Source organism: Pinus tabuliformis, chromosome 6, assembly GCF_031772625.1.
Source record: "Pinus tabuliformis cultivar Carrire ecotype Pingquan chromosome 6, CPIR1, whole genome shotgun sequence".
Lineage (NCBI taxonomy): Eukaryota > Viridiplantae > Streptophyta > Pinopsida > Pinales > Pinaceae > Pinus > Pinus tabuliformis.
In genome coordinates, this window is record NC_142292.1 from 1,782,693,296 (window position 1) to 1,782,716,021 (window position 22,726).

General features: G+C 34.1%; 1 non-coding gene across 1 annotated transcript; it reads left to right on the forward strand.

Annotated features, from left to right (window-relative positions):
* The first annotated feature begins 14,202 nt into the window (after nucleotides 1–14,202).
* Nucleotides 14,203–14,275, forward strand: TRNAR-CCU (transfer RNA arginine (anticodon CCU)). The gene has a single exon. It is a non-coding gene; the product is annotated as a tRNA-Arg (tRNA).
* Nucleotides 14,276–22,726: the final 8,451 nt, after the last annotated feature.

A 22,726-nucleotide genomic window follows, 5' to 3' on the forward strand; every position in this document is an offset into this window, starting at 1 on the left:
TTTTTCAATAATCATTTCCACTTCTTTCAACTAGGAAGTTGACCATTTACACCATAGGTATAATCATCTAAGTACATCGTTAAATTTCACATGAGCCTCATCATCTTGAGTCTTAATCTCTCGTCATATATTCTTCCTTCCCCAAGGAAATTCTGGTGAAATTCATTGTTAAGATATTACTAGTTATACAATCATTATTTAAATCATCTATCTCAAAATTAAAATCCCTTGGTTTTACATCCATTTACCCTTTGGCTTATCGATTCCAATACCGCTATATGCAACTACATATAAACACTAGGTCATCATGATTTAATTTTATATCGTGTTTAATTTACTTGCATGAGGGTTTGTTGATCCATGTTGACTTATACATACATCACTTAACAATTATCATTTTCATCCACAAAAATATTTTCTTATCTCATCAAGTTCCTATCTCAATACCACTTGACTGCTTTATCATAAATTCACCCTTCTTCAAGTTGGACAAGAGATTCTTGCTCATTAAATAGTATCTTTATTTTAGATTTTGAAACAGTTGGAAACACTACTACCATCATTGTCCATGAAAAATTTAAATGTGTGGTGTTCTGTGGAAACAACCTCTTTTAACGCTATGGGAACAAAACTTCATAGATATATTTTTATTTTTCTCCTAGTCTTAATTTCCTAATATTCCATGTCTACTAGCTTCAAAAATGGAAACTTCTTTGCTTCATTTTATTTTATAAAATTGACTTTAATTTCTCACCTACAGTCATTGTCGTTTCTTTTCCTCCTCTCTTAGAAGCATAGCATTGATACACTTTGGAAATGTTGTTACTATTCCCCAAGGGTAATAACCTATAAATAAATTCATTAAGATGGCTACCAAATGTAATCCGCTTATCATTTCCTGTTTTAAGACATCAACATAATAAAATTGCCTGATCATACTGTTGGGCTTCAAAATTGTCCTTATTTTCACTCCATTATTCCCCAATATCTTCACATTTTACCTTCATGTCACCTCCATTCCACCTCCACATCATTACATTTACCTCATTATTGGGTCATAACTATGCTTTTCCAAAGTTTATTAATTCTTAACATTTTTAAGTGGATTTATGGCTAAACTTTAGAAAATAATATGCTTATACTTATACCTAACAATTAGAATGAGTTTATTGACATGTGTAGGTACAAAGGAAGCTTCCAGGGCATCTTTATGTGGCCTTGAATGATCAAATTCGAATTTGATAAGATAAGCCTCATGGAAAAGATCATGATCTCATGGAGAAGATCATGGACCTCATGGAGGAGATCATGGAGGATAGGGTTATGTGTCTAGATGGTTGAGAAATGTATGGAACTAAAGAGAGATTAGTGGATCATCATTATGAGTTTGTTATCTCATCCCATTGTATAAATAGGAGTACCTCCTCCATTCCAAGGGGAGGACTCTTGGAGCATGTATCCAACTTATGATGGAATAGAATAAAGCTTCATTTTACATATATTTCCATTATGTAGTTTTAGATATAAGTTGTCTTAGTGTAGTAAATGGAATAATTTGTCACTTTGTTCTTAGGAGAATTGAGCTCACTCTAAAAGGATGAAAGAAACATTTTATTTCATAATAGATCTTATTCCATTTAATTGTTTAGATGTTTGAGGATTTGTTTGTGATTGATGAATGAGTTTTAAATTAGAATCTTATCAGCATATGAGAGGACAACCAAGGGTCTAAGTTAGGCTCTTCCTCTATTTGATTTGCATGATAATTGAAATTCATTCTTTTGCTTTTATGTTTCAAGTATCATATGAGGGGATAACCAAGGGTCTAAGTTAGGCTCTCTCTCCATTTGATTTGTATGATAATTGAAATTCATTCTTTTGCTTTTATGTTTCAAGTCATTTCATTTCTTATGCTTATGAATGAATCTTAGTTTAGTTTGGATTAGTATATGAGGGGAAAATCAAGAGACTAAGTTAGTCTTTCTCTCTCTTTGAATCTGAACAACAATTAAAGTTCATTCTCTTGTCTTCATTTCAAGTTTTTGGTTTTATGTAATCAATGATTTCTCTATGATACTATAGGGAAGGACAACCAGGACCTCCTTAATTAGGAGCCTCTTCCCTTGCATATTATATTGAATCATAAATAATTTAGCTAGACATAGAGTTAGTTGCCTGCTCCTGCATATATATTGCTGGCACCATCACAAGCTTACGAGTTTCCCTGGTTGATAATTTAATGAAAGCAATTTAAGCAACTAAATTGCCCAACACATACATCTTTTTATCCATAATTCATGCATATAGTTAGTCACCTATGGAAAACTTTACAATGTGGCTCTCCCATTAGAGGGAAAAACTATTATAGATGTTGTTATGCACACAACTTATCTCTTCCAATTGATCAATTTTATTACGGATTTACTTCTTTGATCTATGTCATCATACCTTCGAGGTTCCTTCAAAATGACCTTCATTATTACCATGATTATTCAACTTCATTAGTTGATTGCCAATATTTTCTTCTTTATGTGCATCATCCTTAGATAGACCTTATAGTGATACGTTTAGAGTACCAAGTTATGATTATACCAAACTCTTCCATTGTGTTCTAAAATAGGTTGCCTCTTCTTATTGATTTCTTTGTGGAAATTTCTAAGATATTCTAAGTGGGTATATTTTGACTATGACTGATATAAATGAGTATTTTTGGGGCTGAACCATTTCTGGGCACAATATATGTTTCATGCTTGTGATTTAAATACTCTACACTGTTCCTAAACTCTCATCTAAATAACTCGAGAAACAGGGATGCTTGCTCTAAAGAAGACTTTGCCCTTAATATTAAACCAATTATTCAACCAGAAAATGCAACACTGAAATGCAATGAAAATGCTCTAATGAGACAATGTAGATCAAGAGTATTGAATAACCTGCTATCCAATTTGTGAAAGTAACACTTGCAATACATATTACAAAAAACCTCTTCCAATGAATCAATGAGTCACAACAAAACTATATACCTTTAATCATGTGACTCATTTAGAATTTCGCTTTGTTATATGGTTGTAATGGAATATAAAGTGTACAAGCACAAGTAGCTAGAGATAAACAAGTTGTCCATAGAGAGCTATGTGAGCAACACCTTGAATTAATAAACTTTTAGATTAGTGAAGCACTGTCACACCTTTAACTGTTGTAGTTGATTATAGCACTGTTCATTTTATGAAACAACGTTTAGAAAATGGTAAGAGGATGCAAGCACAAACAACTCAAGAAAATGAGATTTCTATCAGTGGTTTTACCATGCAATGAGATTCTAATGAGAGCAGAGAACCACAGAGGAAAAGGCCGTATCCAAACCAAAGAAGAAATAAGAAAGGAGGCTCATTCCAATACTAATGCAAATATCAATCTGTTGTCTATAAAATGGCACAATGATGCATGAGAAAACCAATGAGGGACTAATGAATGCACCAAACTTTAAGTTATACCAACGTTAGTCTGCTGTCAAGAAATCTAATTGTTGTAGCTTATTGCCAAGAATATATCAGTCCTTAGATACCAAAATTCAATAACTAATTAAAGCAAAACTGCAATGTGATGTGAGTCACTAGATGATCCAATCAGTCCACCAAATCACTTCTCAAATGATCACTGAATGCAAGATAAGGAGTACTAATGATCTAGATTCAAGCTTAGTGCCAAATGCAAAGGTAATATATCACTGTAATGTCAAGATCAGACCTATATCAGACCTCTGAAAAAAATATCAGATTTCTAACAGTGAAATCAAGTCACCCGCATATGCATGCAATGATAGCCAAACACTTACAGTTGATCCTCCAAAACAAATGGTGATACCCCTGGAATTTCAGGTCTCACTTTCATAATTTAATATCAGACTTTTGTAATGATTCTACTGTAAGATCAAAGAAATAAGCTGGTTGTAGCTAGTTTAACAAGTATATCAGTCTACCAAAGCCAGATCAGTTATCAAAATGTGATGAGAAAGAAAGTTGATGAACTGTTAAAAAAAAAAAAATTGATGTAGAGACCTTGTACGCTAAAAAAACACCACTGGAATAATGCAACCAAACACTGTAATAATACTATCAGTCACTCAATATCAAGATTCATCACTGAAGAAGCATAAAATAAGAGCCAAGATACTTAGATTATTGTTGTGATAATTATGCAGTGAATTTTTAACCAGATATGTATTAACCATGCCAAATTTATTCAACAAAGTTTTGAAGATTCTTGATTCATTTCAATCTCCTGTTTTGTATATTTTTCCCCTACTGCATGGCATGCAATCAGACCATTGCCAAATTTGAAACTGTTTGGTTGATCATGCAAATTATCAATTCAGCAGTGTGATTTGACAATATTTATAAATTTCCCACTTTGGTCTTGTTATCTTCTTATCTTCTTGAGCTTGGACAGGATTTTTATTAACAATAATTCCTAGTCTCATTCAACCATGAGAAAAAACATATAATATTAATAATTATATTATATTAAGATGAAAACAATCTTGATTCCTTACTTCAAGACTCCAGAGTTAATTCACGAAACTGTAAGATGCTTCACAGAGAATTATAGTGAGAATGTACACTTAATTGCATGACATAAATCCTCTCCAATATAACAACAGATTCTATCCAGACTCTGTGGAGCCAATCAAAGTGTGAAACTGTCAAACAGGATTTTTGGTATGTGATATTGTACACGTGATGAATTTCATACTACAAGACCTCATTCAAATAGATCTACTGATCCAAGCGTAGTCCAACAAATTCATGGTTTCAGAGTATCGGTGTGCTGCTTATTTGCTCACTAGGGTCTGAAGTTCTTAACTAAAGTATAACATGTTGCTCATCTATCAGTGATGAAAAAAAAAACATAACAAAGCAAACCTTGATTTCACAAAGACAAAAGAAGACACGAGACATGAATTCTAGCAGACATTCATAAAATTTTCCCTAAATTTTGTGTGAACTGTCTCCTTATCGAGTCACTTTGGACGACTTTAGCTGTTTGACGCTCAAAATATTCTATTTAAATCGAGTCATTTTGCACGAGTTTAGTTGTTTGATGCTGAAAACATTCTATTCAAGAAACGAATTCGGGCGAAAACACTCAAAACATGTCCAAAACTGCAAAATCGTAGGCACTGCACCACCATTATCGAGTTGAAAATTGCAAAACCGGATCGGTTTCGCGGCAGAAAATTTGGCTTCTAGGCTGCATTTATCGAATTCTGTTAATTTAAAGAATTCTGTTATTGGCTTCCTTCCTATAGTGAATGATACATTAATTTATATTCTCTATTAAGGGATTGCTATGGAGGATGACCTGAATCATAAATTAGAAATGGGAAGCGGAAGCAGAATGCGAGAAAGTGATAGAGAGTTTCGAAGATTAAAAAGCAGAACCTACCCTTCGCTATATGAAATCGCCATTGGGCAAAAAAAATGAAAATGAAAACAGAGGAAGAAAATAAACACGACGGAGAAAATAAGTGGACCATCGATTGTAATGTAGAACGACTCTTGGCAATGGGGAATTCCCGAATCCCCTGAGTGATTTTCTTTTTTAATCCTCAAATTGCGTGTTGCAAACATTACACTGCCTATGACCGTCCGTAAAAGGGCAGGGTTCAATCAAAACAAATTACACACACAGACCAATTTAAACTCTGTAATTCACTGGTGTAACTGTAATTAGGCTGGAGACCGGGGAATTTGGATAGGGAATGGATAATCACTGTCAGCCAAGCCAAGCCAACGAGGTGTATGGAATAATGGGGCCAATGACAAGCGTTTGTTACTTCACACATTTGTGTGATGAGGTGGAAGCATTGAAATTGAACTGCAGAAACAGAGGCCGAAGCATTAAGTGTGGATCTAATGAAACAATGCCACAATGAAGAACCAACCAAAGCCCAAATTACGTCCATATACTATAAATCTGATAGGAATTGGCGAAAACAAAATGCCATGGCTCTAGCAAAAGAAAATCAGCTACTCATCCAATAAGAATTAAGTCAAATATGCAAATATACAGCTGGTCTGCAATTTTTTTTTTATAAAGATCACAAAGTAAAGCCACTAATCAACGACTGCAATGGCTCTTACAATACAACTCCATCAAAGATGTGCAAGTTGTGTAGGCTCCAACAACAAAAGTCATGAGGCACAATAAAGAACCAACTATATTTGCACGCCCTTAGTGAAGAAGGTTAGATTTCAAACCCTCATTGCCAATCAACTGTTCCAACTACAGATCTGACAGAGAAATTGCTTTACAACCGAAAATAGCCCAACATGTAAAGAAAACAGCCTTACGCATCTAGACATTGTGAATTGAGTGAAATTTAGAGGGAACTCGGTCGTATGTTCCAATTTTGAGTGAAATTTAGAGGGGTTGCAACAGTACACTGCAATTGAGTCCATATGCTGCACATTCGAGTGAAATTCATAGGGAACTCATTCGTACGTTGCAATTTTGAGTAAAATTCAAAGGATTGCTATAGTACACTGCAAATTTGAAGAATTTTCTACTAATTGGAGGTTGTATGTTCCGTACATAGACCACACACAAAACTTTGTCCCCCGAGAGAAAAATAAATAAATAAATAAAATAAAATAAATAAATCGATTTAGATGGCGAGGAAAATTAACTGAAATTTTGTAATTTGGGGAAAATTTGTTGAAAAAGAACCGTATGGACATTGGAAGGGGAACCACATGCACACACTCCATGTGTCAATATGCAACTTTATTGATTTCTTGTTTTATTTCTTTTGTTTTTACTTTTTGATAGCTTTACTGATTTTTACTGCTTTCTTGTTTTATTCCTATCTATATTTATTTAGAGCTTTAGTATTGTTATTTATTATTTTATTATTATTTATTATTTATTTACTATTACTATTTTTTATTTACTGTTTAATATTATATTATATTATTTATTATTTATTATTTTTATTATTATTTATCATTTATTATTAAGGGACATTACAGGGGATGCCCGATAACCCGGACAACTGAGGTAAAACTGCCACGGTCCCACCGCTAACAAGCACAACCATCCTCAGCCCTAGATCTGCTACCTCTCGATCTTACGGCTGTCAAGGTTATCGGGCTGAAGAGATGTGCGGGAGATACCCGCCCAATGAAGGTGGTATTCTCTGCCTGCCGAGATCCACGTGTAACTCCTTTTGTGGCATCGAAGGCTTTCCGGAGAAACCGCTTCTGGCTCCATCATGCTTTCGATGACTCTGGTAATGGTTGTAAAACCACCCTATTCTGAGGAGAAGCTCTAGAGCCATTTTCTAGATTTACACTCTTTCTTCTCTGCTTTCCATTCCTTTGCAAGACCCAAAACTTACTCTGCCTGTAATGTGATCCCATAACTTCTGTCATCAGAGATTTCAGCTAGCTGTTTCCCCTTGGAGTTTTGGTAATGTTCCCTGTCTTCTCGTGCCAGAGTGTTGTAGTCCTCACGAAGCTGTCCTAGTTGTACAGAATCCCATAAGAGGCACTTGTTTTCTCTTGTGTGAATCACTCCTTCATTGGCTAGCCTGTCTGCCACTCTGTTGGCTTCTCTGCGCACATGAACAAAGCTCAGAGTTCTAAGTGTTTCGAGATGAGATTGAATTCGCTGAAACACTTGCGAAAGTCGCCAGTGCCTTGAAACTTTATCTGGTGTTGAGCCAATGCTTATTCTTTTGACCGAATTAATCATTAACTCCGAGTCTGCCTCTATGATTGTATTGTGTAGATTGTGGTCTTTTAGGATTTCTAAGCCTTGCTCTATGGCCATGAGTTCTGCCATATTGTTGGTATCCCTCCCCAGATGACTGTGAAAAATGACTTGGATATTGCCCTCTGCATCTCTTATGGCACCTCCATAACCAACATTCCCAGGGTTCCCTTTTGAAGCAACATCAATGTTGAGTTTCAAGAAACTGTGAGGGGGGGTTGCCAAAAGGCCTTGCTGACTGATTTGTGCCTTGCTTTCTTAGTGGTGTCTGCAGGACCATAAGACTAAAGTCCCAACTGTTCAAGGATGTGGATGTCTCTTTGAACAGGGGGTTTCTCAGGAGGTTGCTTCATAAAGACTTTAACTGTTTCTCTGAGCTGATTTAGAATCTGAGCCACAATTCCTTGAGTTGAGCCTGATTTATTATTGAAGATCATGTTGTTGTGTTCTTTCCACACATCCCAAATCAAGAAGCCTGGGATCAGTGTCCAAGCTGCATTGACTGTTTAATTTTCCGAGAAGTCTTCCCTCCAGTTCTTTAATGTTTCTGTAATGTCATTTTCTTTTCTGTTTGGTTGGGTGAATATAGATGCTACCCAATTCCATATGAAGGAGGTGAACTTGCACATGCTGAGAAGGTGATCCATGGTCTCCTCCTATAAACCACATAATTGACACTTAGAAGGCCCTGCAAAACCTCTCTTTCTGAGGTTTTCCTAGGTCAGAATATTTTTATGATGCACTAGCCATATGAAAATTTTGATTTTCATCCAGTGAGGGTTGCTCCAAAGGTTTTTCCAAGTCTTGTCAGGATTTGAATAGTCAAATCCTGTGATTATTCTTTTGGCTTCTTTGAGGTTGAAATTTCCCTCGTTATTTCTGCCCCATCTGATAAGATCATCCGTAGTTGATGTTAAAATCTATCTCTTTTCCAAGATCTCTTCAAGAATTTTAGCATGGGTTCTCAAAGGGGTCTCTGCACTGTAATTTGGTACCTTAGAAAATCTCCACTTCCCTTCCTCTCTTGACTGATCCCAAAAGTCACTTACCCTTTTGAGACCTTTATTGAGGGTATCCATTTTGATGATGTCTAGACTTTCTCTGCATAGATTCTGTTCCTGCTGCCAGTTGTCCTCCCAGAACCAGGCCAGATTCCCATTTCTGATCTCCCAGAAGCTGTGATCCTGAACTAATGTTTTGTTCTCCCAAGCCTTGTTCCATATATGAGAACCCCTGATGTGCCCCGACATCCGAATGTGGTCCTTTTCCTACCAATTTGCTGCGTACTTTTGTTTCTGTAACTTGGTCCATGGATTGTTGGATTCCTTTAGCCATCTCCACCAAAGCTTTGCCCCCAGGACCTTGCTAAGGGTGTCCGGGTCGTGAAGACCTAAACCTCCATGAGTTTTGGGTTTGTAGAGCTTGTCCCACGCTACCAGGGCCCATTTCTTATTCTCTTCCCTTTTACCCCGAGGAAGTTTCTTTGAATGTTCCTGATTTGCTGTAAAACTCCTTTGGGGACTGGAAGGGCAGAGAACATGTAAATTGGTATGGTCCAAAGGACAACCTTTGTAAGAACTAGTCTTCTTGCTAAATTCAAAGATCTATAAATCCAGTTAGTGACTTTGTCCTTCAGCTTATATGTAACTGAATCCCATACTTCCTTGCTCAGTGGTTTGTCAGTGAGAGGCATACCCAGATATTTAGAGGGAAGATTCTCTCGTTGAAAACCAAGAATTCTAGAGAGATGTCTTTGGATAGAAATGTCTGTATTGAAAAAGAAAACTTTGGATTTTGAAAGGCATAACTTTGTGCCAGCAACATTTGCAAAATCATTCAGGATTTTTTTAAAGGCTTTGGCTTCCTTGACAGTGGGTGTGCCCTGCAGCATAGTATCATCCACAAATTGTTGATGAGTCAAAGCTTCCCCATTCTGAGTCAATTTTAACCCCTTGATTCTTCCTTCCATCTTGGTTGAAGTGATCATTCTGCCTAATCCTTCCATCATGAGAATGAAGAGGAATGGAGAAAGAGGATCGCCTTGCCGAAGGCCTCTTGAAGGCCTAAAGGTGTTGGAGGGTGAGCCATTGAGAAGGATAGAGCAACTTGTTGTGGTTACCAGAGCCATGACCCACTTAATCCAGTTGAAGTCAAAGCCATAAGCTTTAAGGATTTCCTTTATATAGTGCCAGCTTAGTTTATCATAGGCCTTCGCTATGTCTAGCTGTATTATCATTCCTGCTTGCTTATTGGTCTTGAGGGAGTGAATCACTTCATGCGCTTGGATGATGTTATTGAGAATTTGTCTGCCTTCCACATATCTAGTTTGCTCCTCTGATACTAGCGATGGAAGTAGAGGTTTGAGTCTGTTAGCAATAACTTTTGAAATGATTTTGTAAACCACATTGCATAGAGCTATTGGTCTAAATATCTCTGGTGTCGTGGCTTTTTCCTGTTTAGGGATTAATGCTATGAAAGATTCATTCATCACTCTGAGAACTTTTCTTGATTTTCTCGAGTCCTCCACCACATCAAGAATGTCATATTTGACTATTTATCGGCATGCTTTGAAGAAGTCTACATTAAAATCGTCCAGGCCTGGAGCTTTCCCATTGTGCATCTCTTTGATCACTTCGTTGACCTCTTCCTCCGTTACTGACCTATTGAGATTGTAGTTGTATTCCCTAGTCACCAATTTGAGAATATTCTTAGTGAAGTTCTTGATGGATTGAGATCTGTCTGCCAAGGTTTCCTTTGCTATGTTTTTGAAGTGTTGAACCAGCACCGATTCCATTTCCTTGTGAGTGTTCAACTCCTTCCCTTGCGGATCTAGTAGTTTTGTGATTCTATTATGAGCCTTGTGTTTCATGGTGGATTTATGGAAGAATCTTGTATTTCTCTCTCCTTCTTTGATCCACTTTACCCTAGATTTATGTTTCTAGAAGATCTCCTCCTGTTGACATCTGTTGTCCCATTCTTGCTGTAGAGAGTCCGCCAGTACCTTTCTTTCCTCTGTGAATCCTTCCTTGATGAGAATTTGATTAGTTTCTTGTAATCTTCTTTCCACTTCTCTTTTGGCTTCAAAAATGTTGCCAAACTCATTTCTGTTCCACTCTTTGAGTCTTTGTTTGATATGTTTGAGTCTCTGATGCAGGACGAACATTTTTGTGCCCTGAGTGGGCATGTCTTCCACCCACCAACTTCTAATATTATTGGTGAAGTTTGGATGAGTGAGCCATGCATTTTCGAACCTAAAAGGTCTGTTTCTTGGGGTTCCAATGAACGAAGCTTCTAGCTGTACAGGGTAGTGATCCGAGCCACTGAACAGAAGAATCCAGGCAGTCATAGAGTGACCCGAGAGAAGAAGATCCTCCGAGATTATGAATTGATCTAATTTCGATGCAACCTGGGCAGTTCCCCCTCTCCTATTATTCCAAGTGAAGATGCCATTGATTGTTTCCATGCTCACCAATCTCATGTTGTCTAAGAAGTTTTGGAATGTGAGTGAGTCTCGTCCCAACATTCTGCTTCCCCCTTTTTTACTGAGAGTGATATGATCATATTGAAGTCCCCTCCCAAAATCTAGGGGATGTTTGGATGTCTTTCTCTTAGTTCCTCTACTGAGGTGAGGAGTTTTAGTTTGTCATCTAGCAGCTGAGGACCATAGACATTTGTGGTCAAGTAACTGTCTTTATCCCCCAAAGGTTGTATTACCATTGAAAGGTGATTTATGGATGCTTCTGCGTCTGTGATCTCAAATTTTTGAGGATTCCACAGGGTAAGAATTCCCCCCGCTATGTTATTTTCTTTGACCTCCAGGTACTCATAGTTATTGAGCCATTTGCAGTGAAGGTCCTTGATCTTTTCTACTGATCATTTGGTTTCCTGTATGAAAACCATGTATGGTTTTTCTTCCTTTATTCTATTACTGAGATTTATTTTCTTTCTTTTACTTCCTAGCCCCCTAATGTTCCAGGTTGTGAGCTTCATGATGAAGTATTTGTAAAACAGTAACTGGTAAGATCTTTCATCTTACCTGAATTAATCAGAAGTTTCCCACATTCTGATAGGAGATCATTCTGTCTCCTTCTTCCTCTTTTCTTGCCTGGGTTTTTGGTGGAGTATCCTGGTGTAATCTCCATCTGTTTGACTCCTTTATTCTCCTGGCTATCATAGTTCTGTTTGACTCCTGCAGCCTTTGTTTGGGATCTTCTAAGGTAGAGTTGTTGCACTCTATCAAACTTCTCTTGTGGCAGAGAGTCAATCCCTTTGTTTTTTCCTTGTTCTAGAAACTGCTCTAGTTCTAGGTTCTCCCTCTCAAGGATCTCCTGTAGGTCTTGGTTCTTCGTTCCTCCTTCGCTTGGGGTCATGTCCTGGTCTCCTCCAAATCCTGTATTGTTGAGTAGGTCCTCCTTCCTCTCTTTGTCTTCCTGTATGATGTCCATGTTATCCTCTCTTTCCCTCTCTATAGTAGTGTTCCCCAGATCCTTACTCTTTTCATTTTCTTTCCCCTCCTCTTCTAGTATCTCAAAACTGTTGTGACTTGGTAGATTGTTCTCACTGGGTTTCCTACGATACTTTTTCCTTGGTAGATTGTTGTCTTTACCAATGTTTCATTTCAGATTGTCCTCTCTTTTGTTGAGTGCGCATTCTCTGAAGAGATGCCCATGTTCATGACATTTGCGGCATTTGAACGGGATGTGTTCATAGTCGACTGCCTGAACCCATTTCTCATCATATACTTCCAGGATAACCTCATCTGGGAGTGCTCCCGATAAGTCCATTTCCACACATATACGTGCGAAGGAAGTATATTTACCTCTCAGAGTTGCCTTTGATATCTTTATAAAATGTCCTAGTTTATTACCTATAGCTTTTAAAGATTCCGGCAGCCAGTAATCCAAAGGTAAGGAATATAATCTAATCCATACTGGAACCGATGTGAACGTTTCTCTCTCCAGTACAAAGTTCATCGTCCAAGGTCTCATGTAGAGGCCTGCGGCGGCAAAGACATAAGGTCCTCCTTCGAATATTCTGTCTTTATCCTCGAGGTTCGTGAAAACCACGGTGAAGAAACCCTTGGATCCCAGATGTATAGTTATTTCTCCTTTCGGTTTCCAGGTGCTTCGTATCCAAGTGTATAGTGCTTTCTTCGTGGGCCAAAAGCCCATGAACTTGCATATGACCGCTTAGGTTGCCATGTGATCTCTGTGCTCCTGTAGAGTCGGATCATTTAGGGCCACCCTTAGTTTAATATTAGACTTGGGCTTGCAGGGTCCCGTTGTAGTTCTGCTCTCCAGATTTTGACCTTTGTCTCCTGCTTTCGCTTCTTCTCGAGCCTCCTCTTGGGTCCCTTTCTCCTTCTGGGGTTCGCTGCCCTCCAGCTCTTGTGTCTCAGTGGTTTTTGTCTCTTTCTCCATGGAATTTTTTAGTTTTTTCCGACTTGTCCCTCTATCTTTGTTTGAGACCACGTTACTGTAGGAGGGAGTGGAGCTCCCTCCTCCTTGTCCCTCCATGGTTACCAGTTTGCTTCCGTCGCACCCTGTTTCAAACCCTAGTCCAGCTGATCTCCTCTATCAAAACATAGGCCAACACAATCACCTATTCAACATGAGTGGAAGATTTATATACATGAGCTTTAATAAATTTTATATTTTCTCTCTTTTTTATGACTAGAGGAATTGTCAATTAGGCCAGTTTCATACTCATGACACAAGGTGTGAAACAAGGTTGATTCTGATTACTATTACTATACCTTCTAGGTGCCTACATATGCCTTTTCTGCAGAGATGAGCAAATTAGTGGGATTTGAATTTCAAATCACTTCATACAACACAATTCATTTTCATGGCTCACCAACTTATATTTTCTTTAAATTAAAAATAATCTTTTAACTTATAATTATTTTCATTAAAACATTTATAGGAAAAAAAAAACGAAAAAACCAGAACCTTTGATGAAGTGAGGGCTTTTATCTTTTGCAAAGATGAAACTAGATGTACCAAAGCATTTTATTTCCTAAAATGATAATTTTTTATAGGACCTGATTAGATTGAGAGAGATCAGATCAAAGCTGAAACCCACTACCACATTGTGTACTTTTAGAGGACACGATTCGGTTGAAAGAAATTTGATAAAAGGTTGAAATTCGCCGCACAAATTTGGAAAATACGGCAAATAAATGAGAATGGAGAAACATCATTTAACTCAAAAATATTTAACATTCATAATAAAGTTAAAAATATATATATATATATATATTATGTATAAATTTTAATAATAAATTATATTTTTAAATTATATAAAAATGTTGAATGGTTAACCGGAGTTCATGATTTCTACTCATGCACTATAACGACTCCCACGGATGCAACTGCGCTACGGAGAGTAGAAATAAAATATTGTCATATACCAAAATGAAAAGCGTCAGCGCCTGTAGCTCAGTGGATAGAGCGTCTGTTTCCTAAGCAGAAAGTCGTAGGTTCGACCCCTACCTGGCGCGCACTTTATCTTTTCTAAAGTTTGCTATAAACTCTGTACGATTCTGAGAATAACATCTCACGCGTGAAAGTAGTTTGCACTAACTTAAATTTATTTTATTTTAAAAAAATATTCATTTCTTTAAAATTTCACTTACAAGAAAGTTTGTTTTAATAATTCATACCAATTTATTTTATTTTAAAAAAATATTCATTTCTTTAAAATTTCACTTACAAGAAAGTTTGTTTTAATAATTCATACCAATTATCAAAATTAGATTTATATAAAATAATAATCACATACGAAAACCACATACAACTTAAATGTGACTGGAGATTTTCAAAACAAATGCACGCACTGTACGATTCTGAGAATAACATCTCACGCGTGTAAGTAGTTTGCACTAACTTAAATTTATTTTATTTTAAAAAAATATTCATTTCTCTAAAATTTCACTTACAAGAAAGTTTGTTTTAATAATTCATACCAATTATCAAAATTAGATTTATATAAAATAATAATCACATACGAAAACCACATACAACTTAAATGTGACTGGAGATTTTCAAAACAAATGCACGCACTTTGAGTGCACTGTGATCCTAAAATCTTACATTTTCCCATCCTACTTCTTGAGTTCTTTCTTTTATTTTTTCCATTTCGCAAAAGGAGCTAAGGCTATCCTACTTCTTGAGTTCTTTCTTTTATTTTTTCCATTTCGCAAAAGGAGCTAAGGCTATCCTACTTCTTGAGTTCTTTCTTTTATTTTTTCCATTTCGCAAAAGGAGCTAAGGCTAGGGGAGAAAATCTTCTCATCAAGCTTTTCTATTTTAATTAATTGGGAAGCTTATCAAAATCTTTAAAATCTAATGCAGTTATCTAAGTTACTAATTTTACATAGTTTATGTAGTATCTTAGTTTATATTATTTTTATTAATTTTTTATTTATTTATTTTCATGTAGTATCTCAGTTTATATTATTTTTATTAATTTTTTCCCTTTATTTATTTTTATATAGTATTTTAGATTATATTATTTATATTATTTTTTTTTCTTTGGGGTTGCATTTTTAGTTACTATGATTTCTTGATTGTTTCCTAAAATTGCTAATCTTTTTGAGTTTTCTTGGGTTCCTATTGCAATTGTTTTACATTTCCTTCTTCATTTACCAATGAGGTTGGATAGAGCATCCCTTGAGAGTTTAGTTTTTTGTATCATCATAATGGTTGGTTTTTCTTCTGATCACGTATCTTTAAAGAGCTTTTGTTTGCCTTAGCTATTAAGGCCCCTCATGTTTGATGATATAATCTTCATAACTGAAGTTTATTGGCACCACATAATACCTCCGTGATAATCCTAACACGTCTAGAGTTTACCAAATTGCTTCGCAATTTATCCAACATTTGTAAATTGCTCTCTGACCCATTTTTTTCTCCTCTTTATGTGGCTTTCCTAATTCCTTCAGTGATTGTGCTTGGACCCTCAATGGTCCAGATCTTAAGTTCACCATGGTAGCTATATGATTATACTTTAGATATAATCATCCTAACATACAAACTTGATGCTTTGAGAGAGTGAATGGATCCTTAACTTTCCATGCTTTGCGATTTCTGACAAATTTAGGTGTCCAGGTCCAAGTCTATATCTTCCGCCTGATATGGTAGTTTGTTAGCCCCTTTTGGCACTGCATGGAGTACAATTGGGGGGAAAGAGTCGAGGATGAGGATCGAGAGGTGGTTGATCAGAAAATATGGGGTTTATTGGTGGTTGCGTGGGAGGGGTCACTTCAAAATGAGGAACTGCTAAAGCCATGGAGGGTCTTGTAGATTCTCTCATTTCCACATTTTTTGGTTGATTTAGGGTAGGAGTGTCAACAAAAGTCAGGGTTGCTAGAAGATAGAAGCGGTTTAAATGCACTTCCTTCTTCTCCACTGTCTTCTGGCATAGGGGAGGTTACTTAGGGTTACGAGGGCCTCTGTTTACTACGACAAACCCATCATTGGTTTGAGACGATGTCGATTATGAGTCTTCATTATGTTTAACCAATGGGAAATCATGATATAAATGCCCATACTTGTGACACCTTCCGCACCTAAAGTGGATGTGTTCATAGTTGAGAGTCTACTTCCATAACTCATTTTGAAAGTAGATATCAATTGATTCCAAGAGGGGCTTATATATATTCATGTACACACATATGCAAGCATATGAAATATATTGTCTCTACTTGGTTGCCTCTAATGCTTTGAAATAATGCCCAAGAGCATTGCCTATTCCAACCAATGTTTCCTCATCCCACAACTCCCCGAGCAATAAATACATCCATATCCACACTCGGCTTGCTATAAAATATTCCTTATTTGGGTTGAATCACTCAGTCCAAAAACCAAGGTATAGCTTGACAAAATTACAAAAGTATGGTCCCTTCTCAAACACTATGTCCCGATCTTCTAAATTAGCAAAATTGATCATGAAAAAATCCCTAACATCGAGCTCTAGCTTGAATTGACCCTTCAACGTCCATTTGATCTGGGTCCATCAAGTTAGGGTTTTCTTTATTGGCCATATCCGCAATTTTTTTCCCTATAAGAGTATGGGCATGCATGTATTGGATATATTCCCCAATCCAATTAGACGAGACTTCATATTTAAGGTCTACAAGTTCTTTTGGTAAGAAATTACCTGGTCTTTGTTTCTTAGCATGGATGACTTGTGCTACAAATCTCGCTGATCAATATTCAAAGTCAGCCTAGAGGAATTTTCTGCTATGGTTTTGTAGAGCTCTCGACATTAGCTTGGATCAAATTGTTATGCTACATAAAACAATAATATTAATTTATACGTTTTAATAATTGTGCCAAGAAGTTCATTCTAAAGTATCATGAGGAAGATGTGTAATTTCGTGCTTAACACACACACACACACAGATGGGTAGCAAGAGTGGGGTGCGGAGGGAGGGAGTTGGGGGAATTTTTTGCCCTAATAATCAAGAAGAACATATGTATGCTTGGGGTTTAGGTCACACTTCGACGAACAATGTTGCATAAAACTATGCTTTATTGTGGCCTTATTTCATGGTTTGAGGAATCTAGGAATCCAAGAGGTGATTGTTTTTGGTGATTCCTTCAATATAATTCAAGATCTCTCCCCTCATATACAAAGTTAATTTATATTTTCAAGTGGATTTATCAATTCTATTAGTCTATCCCCAAGAAGAAATGTTTCCATGTTCTGAGATAAAAAAAAACTCCAAGCCTGATCACATGGCTAATTTGGGGTCAAGTCTAAATCAAGGTGAACTTTGTGGGCAGGGCAGAAAGGGGTATGTCCCCCTCCTTAACTAGGGCAAAAGGGGTGGATGCTTTGCAAATTTTGGTTTTTATTAGGTTGGTATTAATGAATGTATAGATACAATATTTTAGATATTGTAGCATTTTGTTCAAAAACTTCTTGGTCATAATTATGTAGATTGTCATTCATACATAAGCCATTTTAACCATGTCCATCATGTATCATGTAAATCATGTACGTAAACTGAGAGTTATTCTTGATTCTTGTTTATATATATATATATATATATATATATATATATATAGCGTGTGTGTGTATGAAGAAGTCATTAAAAGTAATATAAATCTGTGACTTGAAAGAGATGTGTAAATCATTCAATAATATAGAATAGATCCGACATTCAAAATAATACTATTAATAATAAATATATCCAATATAAGGCATAACAAAAATATTTCATTGCTCAATTAAGTAAAATATTTCAATGCCAACTATGCATATATGTATATACTATATAAAACAATTAAAAAATAAATTCTTATGGTTAAAACATTTTAATTTTTTTCAAATAGTCTCAATATTTTACATTTTAGTTCTTTCTCTCAAATATTTTTTGGTTAATTTTGTCTTAAATTTAGTAATATCCATGTATGCATTCAAAAAATACAATTTAAACAATGAAAAATTACACATAGTGTGTATCCATCTTAATCACATATTTATCAAACATCCAAAATGACTAAATCTCTTAAAATAGAAATCTTTTTCAAATTTTACACTTTAAAAAAAATTACATATCAAAATATTTATTCTCTCCAAACTAATTAAATATATAATTAAAATAATTTTTTATTAATAATATATCATAATTAATACTAACATACTATTTAATTTTTTAATATATTCATATCTAAATATTTAATATTCACAAATATTTTATTTTATAACAATTAAATTAGGCAGAAAAAAATAACACTCTAAATTTAAATAACAAAATTTTAACAAATATATCGATAGAAATATTCATATATTTAAAATTAAAATAAAACAAATATATTTTAATATATAAACTTTATAAAGTTATAATGGAAAGTGACTCATCATGATATATTTTAATATATAAACTTTATAAGTTATAATGGAAAGTTAACTGAACATGATTTCACATTTATATACTAATATCTAATGTTACTTAAAATTATCCATAACTTATTTATGTGGATTATAATACGAGATTTATATTTATGGTGATTATAATATGAAATTTATACTGATTAGGATATTAATTATTATTATTTTGTTAAGTAATGTGAATTTTGAAATGATTAATATGTTTAATATATGGTTTAAGTAATTATGATTTAAGGGCATTTAAGTTGTTAAAATTATATGGGATTGTATCTGAGGGCTACACCAACTTTTAGCATGGCTAGGTTTTTGCTCACAAGTCTTAACATAACACCATATCACCATTTATTCTATGTAAGAGATAAATTTAATGGACACTCCTACTCGTCAAGTATTTTTTTATGAGAGTTTCTTTTTAAAACTGCGCATGTCATTTATATGTTATTATTATATATGTTTTTACCAAAGCAATTTTTTTGTTGATGTAAGTTTTGTGCTTTATCTTATCAATTCTAGCTTCACCATGAAGCAAAATAAAACGAGTAAAATCATAGATATACATATTAGAGAACAAATGTATTGAATCATGTTTTGCTAAAAAAAACTAGCCAACTATTTAGAGAAATTAAGAATAGTAACTGCTTATGTAATTTTAGAGTTTTTGCCAGTCATATTGAATTATTCTACAAAATTTATCAATTAGCATGCTCAAATCCATTAGATGTAATATATTTTGAAGAGGATCAATTGATCTCAACTTTCAAGATGATGAGTTGGATTGAAATATAATCTTATAAATAATAAAACAAATTTGAACCTCAAGTAATAATAATATAAAGACAAAGCAACAATCATATACAAGGTAAGTGTTTTGAAAAAATTATGATAGTTTACCAAGTAAGGAGGGATCTTTCTAGTTGGCATCCCAAGTTTTGAAAGACCCAAATCTACTCATGATCATATTCAATTATGAATTTATAGAATGTACATGAGCCATGGTAATTGTCCATTTCAAATTTCCATTTCCAACCACAAGATAGATCCATTTTATAAAAATTGAGATCTATCATCAACATATTAACATTAAACAAATTACATAAAAACTCTCAAAATCAAACAAAAAATTATTATGCCACTTTTATTATTTTTAGTGTTTTATATGTCATACAGACAACTCGTGGCTTTCAACCTTTAAGCTTCAGAGTTTAGGGTTTAGGATGCATGTGTGGAATTACATGATGTGAGTTAAGAGCTAGCAAAGCTTTTTCTAGCATCCCCAAAAACCCACAATCAATGTAGGGGGTCTCATAATGAAGTCTCATAATGTGAGCATAACTTGTCTTTATCTCATAATCTATAAGAACCGTGCAATCTGTTCTTATTTTTGGAGTTTCAATCTAATTACTCAATCTCCATGGGTTAGTGTTGTATACATCATACAAAGTCATACAGAGTCTCATAATGTGAGCATAACTTGTCTTTATCTCACAATCTATAAGAACCATGCAATATGTGCTTATTTTTAGAGTTTCAATCTAATTACTCAATCTCATTTTTGGAGTTTCAATCTAATTACTCAATCTCCATGGGTCAGTGTTGTATACATCTTACAAATGGCCCATGGCCATAACATGATTTCCAACCTTTAAACTTTAGAGTTTAGGGTTAAGGGTGCATGGTGTGGAATTGCATGGTGTGAGTTAAGAGGGAGGCAAGCTTTTTCTAGCATCCCAAAAAGCCCACTATCAACATTGAGCACAACTTGTGTTTATCCCATAGTTGCGAACTTTTATTTTCTCAAGTCCAATTTGAAATTGGTTATATCTCAGATATAGAGTTATAAATATATATGTAATAGATATCTCTCTCTATCATGCATGCACACATGTATATATAAATGGATATATATCTCCCTCAACACAATCATATACATACATACATGCATATGCACACACACAAAAATAGATATGAGTAAATTTTTATCTCACCGGTCAAATTGATGGGTTAAAAAAATAAGACTTAAATAATAACTTACAGATTTTAAAATTGTGAATCTGAAAAAGATGAAATATAGATAAATACCTATCAAATTTAACTACTACTTATATTCTACATACATTAAATTATATATATATAAAAGAAAGAAAGACATACATTTGAAAATTATAAAACAAATATATAAATATGACTTTTAATAAAAATTATATAAGAAAAAATATAGTGAAAATTAATAATTTAAAAGCCAAGTCCACTGATGTAGAGGAGTCACTCATATATTTCATTTTTATTGTTGTTTGGGATGCACATTTTGAAAGGGCGTTGTTTATTGAGGTGTCAAATTTTGAAAGGGCGTTGTTTATTGAGGTGTCAAATTTGTCTAATGGATTTTTTTTCCTCAAAAAATATGACAATAAGAGTGTTTGAATCAGGTTTTTAATGAGTGTTTGAATCCTGGTTTTAATGGTGGAAATGAATTTAGCACCATCAAAAACCCTTTGGTACCCAAAATCTTGAAACTTAAGAGTTGTAACTTGAATTTAACAAAATTTCAACAAGATTTTAAAATAATGTCGAAATTTCCATGATTTTTCAGGGAAATGTGAAGCCTCTTTAGACTAAGCAACAATATTTTCAATTTCACTTACATAGTGGAATTTGATTCAATTCCCAAGAAATTCACAGTGGGGGTTTGGTTGTAGTGGGATGGGTTTGGGTGCTTGCTTGTCTCTGTTTACAAAATGTTCTTCAGTGTATGCATTCCAAAACCATAACTTTACATTATGGCATACATTACTTGAAATTGTCGCATAAATTACCTAGTTGAGCCGAGAAGCTCATTTTATAGCCTAAAAAAATGAATATGCTATGAAGTAATTAGAAGTAAAAAAAAATGTGTGAATCAGATGTTTAAATCTTATACTTTTCAAAAATATTTTAACAAGAGATTTAAATAAATTATTTGAAGATCTAAGTTAACTAATTTATGTTGATATCAACTTCATATATATATGTATATAGAAAAAAAATATAGTTAAAATTTTTATTTGTCCTATGTACTCTTCAAAAATACAATTTAAACAATGGAAAATAAAACATTGTATTTTGCACTTTAAAAGAGTTTAGATGTGAAGAAATTTGATCCGTCTCGACTTATATTAAATCCATACTTAAATAATTCTATGATACTCTTTAAGAGCGTTCACTTTTATCTCCATAGTTCTATAATGCTCTTTAAGAGCGTTCACTTCTGTCTCCTGTTTCCACTCACGTTAAATCTATACTTATAATTTTATGCTGATCTTTAAGAACGTTCACTTTAAAGATGAAAAAAGAACTTGACACCTCTGAGGAACTTATCCTATCTTTAATTCAATATTTAGTGGTTGGGAATGGGAATTCAGTTAAATGGGTATTTTATTTAGTTTATTTTTTATTTTTAGTTTACAGTTGCTTATTGATTAGGTGTAATTTTAAATGAAAATGTGTATTTATATATTTGTCAGTTTATTTTTTATTTTTAGTTTGCAGTTGCTTATTGATTAGGTGTAATTTTAAATGAAAATGTGTATTTATATATTTGTCTTATGAACTTACTTTTGTTAAAGTATTCATGGTGAAAAAAAATCAATTATCAATTACAATGGTAAGGGCACAATTGCAATTATAAATATAAATTAATGTCATCTAAATCAAATATATATTCTAATATTTTTAATGATTTAAATGGTGTAAAAATAAAATATATATAAACCATAATATTAATAAACAAAAAAAATTATATAATTATTTTTATATAAGAGATCTGCATATCAACATCGAAAATTTAAAATTTAAATAATTTCAAAATTCAATATATTTTTTAATTAACAAGTTATTAAATTTCAATTAATATAAAGTAAAATATAGTAAAGTATTAGTTTTTAAAAATCTTTGTTTGTGATTAAAGTTCTTTACACCTGATTGTAATATCAAAGTTTTATATTTTTAATACATATTTTATAATTAAACTTGTCCTATCTCTATTTTTATTTTATAACGTGTAAAGTAGTTATTC